At 50.0% G+C, this 3,757-nt stretch overlaps 1 long non-coding RNA gene across 1 annotated transcript; it reads left to right on the forward strand.

Annotated features, from left to right (window-relative positions):
* The first annotated feature begins 467 nt into the window (after positions 1-467).
* LOC122419652 lies at positions 468-3,126 on the forward strand. Its single transcript, XR_006262947.1, has 3 exons — positions 468-733; positions 1,308-1,398; positions 2,988-3,126. It is a non-coding gene; the product is annotated as an uncharacterized LOC122419652 (long non-coding RNA).
* The last annotated feature ends 631 nt before the right edge of the window (positions 3,127-3,757 follow it).

The following is a 3,757-nucleotide window of genomic DNA, read 5'->3' on the forward strand; positions in this document are numbered from 1 at the left end:
GAGGAATGCGCACGCGGTGGTCCCCAGGCCCCAGCTTGCTGCCTGCGAAATTCCGAAACTCAGGTCCCCTCCCTTGCTGAGAACCCTTCCACAGCCCTGAGCCCAAACTGGAGTTTCCAGTTTTGTGAGAGCATTCCCCCAAACTTCAATGTGCCTGCCCCTGGTATAAGTGTTCAACGTCACCTTTTCATCTGCATCGAGGTTTGGAAACTGAACATTCGAATCAAGAGTATAACATAGAGAACAGACTTCTTGTGGTGGCCAAGGGGGAGGGGGAATTTGTGATTAGCAGATGCAAACTATCACACAGAGAATGGAAAAACAGCAATATCTGACTGTATAGCACAGAGAACTATATTCAAGATCCTGTGATAAACCACGATGGAAAATAAAGTGAATAAGAATGTATGTATATGGATAACTGAGTCACTCCGCTGTCTAGTAGAAATCAACATAACATTGTAAATCAACTCTACTTCAGTAAAGATTAAAAAAAAAAAAAGTAAGTTTGAGATGTGACTGGGAGGGACTCAATCAGAAAGGCCTCGCCTTTTGGATGAAGGACCCCACAGGGAAGAGTGGGAAGAGGAACAGAAAGAGAAGGTCGGCATTCATGGAGTGCCTATGGTGTGCACGCTGCCAAGCACTGAGTCCTGAAACTTCACGGATCTTCCCAACAACCTGAGAGAAAGCCATTCTCCAATCTGCAGACGAGAGGGCCTGACCTCAAGAAGTAAGTGGTCCCTGAAGTGGAGCCGGGATTCAAACTCAGTTTCTGGGCAGCCTGGGCTCAAAGGCGCATGGAGCTGAGGGCAGGCAGAGCGAACATTTACGATTTTGTGAAACTGCTGTTGTCAGTGCTCCTGGAACATTTCTCAAGTGGCTAGCACTTGTGGAAATCAGCTATACGGTACCCTCCATGAGAAGCATATGTGTGTGTCAGTCACTCGGTCGTGTCTGACTCTTTGAGACCCCATGGACTGTAGCCCACCAGGCTCCTCTGTCCATGGAATTCTCCAGGCAAGAATTCTAGAGTGGGTTGCCATTTTCTCCTCCAGGGGATCTCCCCGACCCAGGAATTGAACCTGGGCCTCCTGCATTGCAGGTGGATTCTTTACCACCTGAGCCACTTACAGCCTATAAAATGTGTTTAGTCATCTCCTTAGTAAGACTACTGGATTGCTTTTTTGTTGTTGTTGTTGTTGTTGTTTTGGAACAAACTATGAAATCACAAATTCATAGTTTCATCTTCTTAGCCTTAAGACAAATTTCTCCATAGGTTCTTCATCCATAAATTTTCCCTCCAGGACTTCCAAGCACAAAAGGATCACCATCAAGGAGAAGAAAGTCATGGACACAGCTAAAGATGACAAGGTTCATCTTTTTGCACCAATTCCTGTAAGTTAGCCTGGATGTTCTGAGTCCTGGGTTGGGGTGGGGGTGGGGGCCTCTGGGCTTGGCACCTGGAGTTCATCAGTGATGCCTGCCCAGGACACGGGAATAGAGAGAGAGGCAGTTTTCCTGGCAGGCAACTATCCCTGGAAATGCAGAGATGGCCCTCCAACTGTGAAAGTGAGCAGTAGTTTGGGGCTGTGATGGACTCCCAACACCCTCAGCTGTAAAGAAGCTGGGCTCCTCTCACCCCAAAGAGCTCCTGGAATTGAGGTGCCCTGTTAGCTGGGGTGGCCCCCACCACGGACAAGCAATGCCCATGCAGGGTGAAGACAAACAGGTCAGCCCTGGACAGCCGGGGAGCTGGCATCATCTCTCTGACCAGAGGTCAGCTGGCCCACCTGCCCCAGGAGAGTGAGCTCAGCCACAAGCCCTGGCCGGGGAAGAGCCACGTCCACCTGTCTCCACCTGCCGGGTCCAAGGGTCATCTTACACAGGCCGCCTTTGCTCCTCTGGCGTTCATCTAGACGCTGCAAGTGGAGCTCCGCCTGAAATTTCCACAAGATATCACTCACAGGAGGTCTCTGTGTATGCAGGGGACTCAACTAGAGTCAGGGGGCTGCAGGGGGTCCCATCACAGCAATGAGACAGCTGGAGACCCCAGGGTGGCCTCGCCGTGTGCTCTTGGCCCCGCCTTCTTCCCAGGGCCGGGATCAGGCACTCACCTTGGCCACAGGATTTAAGAGGGTGCCAAAAATCAAGATAAATAATAACTAAATGCAAAAAGTCATGGGAAAAAGTCCATGATGAACAAAACGTCAACACTTTAAACAGACACAGGATCATTCTTATTGGTGTGTCCTCCTGCCTCAGGTCGCAGTATGGCACAGTTGAAACAGTGGAAGTGTTAGTCACTCAAGCTCTTTGCAACCCTGTGGATTGTAACCCGCCAGGCTCCTCTGTCCACGGGATTCTCCAGGCAAGAATACTGGTACCATGAGCTTAGTCGCTCAGTCATGTCCAACTCTTTGCGACCCCGTGGACTGCAGCCCACCAGGCTCCTTTGTCCATGGGGATTCTCCAGGCAAGAATTCTGGAACGGGTTGCCACGCCTTCCTCCAGGGGATCTCCCCAACCCAGGGATCGAACCCAGGTCTCCTGCATTGCAGGTGGATTCTTTACAGTTTGAGCCAGCAAAAGCAGGGAAGCCCATGAATATTGGGGTGCATAGCCTATCCCTTCTCTGGGGGATCTGCCCAATCCAGGAATCAAACTGGGGTCTCTTGCATTGCAGACGGATTCTTTACCATCCGAGCTACCAGGGAAGCCCCCTGCACAGTTGAACTTGTATAAAATTTTGTTCATCGTGGGTTTTTTTCTTCAGTAATTTTGAGTTTTTTAATATGGCATTAAAATATTATTTTTCTCAACTACTGGGATTTTGGGTACCCCTTTCTTTCCACACTGGGTTCCGGGGCCTCTCCCGTCCTAGTCCCTGGGCTCTCTGCAAGTTTCTGCTTCCTGGCTTGCTCTCCCCTTTGCCTCTGTTCCCTGACTCACAGGAACACTGACAATGTCTTCCTCTTATCTTTTAGGGCCATTGAACTGTTTCCATCTCTAAGCCCAAAGTCAACCCTTCATCTGCCAAGACTTGAAACTTTGAAATTACTCTTGGCGAAAGATTGGCCGATTCAGACAGAGGAGCAGAGGGCCATATGCAAAGACGGGAATAAATATGAGACGGGACTTTTTAATATATTTGTTTATCTATTTGACTGTGCTGGGTCTTAGGTCTTAGCTGTGGCATGTAGCATCTAGCACCCTGACCAGGGATCGAACCCAGGTCCCCTGAACTGGCAATGTGGAATCTTAGCCACTGGACCACCTGGGAAGTACTTAAAGAGGGAATTTTCTACAGACATGAGGCCCCTCACTCACACAGAGGCTGTTCCCCCAAGTTACTCTAATGTCAGGAGAGGGCCCCGCCCCCACCAACGCCAGGAGGAGGCTGCAAAGGCAGGTGATTCGGGTAAGCTGTCCTAATAATTGTGAGGCTTCCCTAATGGCTCATGTGGAAAAGAATCTGCCTGACATGCGTAAGACCTGGGTTCGATCCCTGGGTTGGGAAGATCCCCTGGAAGTTACTGTGAGGATAAAAATCAGTGGCCAGGACAGCAGACAAGAATGTAGGGTACAATTTGCATGACTATTGTGTGCCTGGGAAGGGGAGATCTCTCCTACCTCGGCACAGTTGGCAGCTGTCCTTGGAATCTGAGGAGATGCACCTACCCTCTGGGCAGGACACTGCAGGGTCCAAGGCTGGAAGAAGAAAGGGGATGAGAAATCCGTTCTTTTTCCTCCCTCT

The sequence above is a fragment of the Cervus canadensis genome, chromosome 17, assembly GCF_019320065.1.
Source record: "Cervus canadensis isolate Bull #8, Minnesota chromosome 17, ASM1932006v1, whole genome shotgun sequence".
In the NCBI taxonomy this organism is placed as follows: Eukaryota; Metazoa; Chordata; class Mammalia; order Artiodactyla; family Cervidae; genus Cervus; species Cervus canadensis.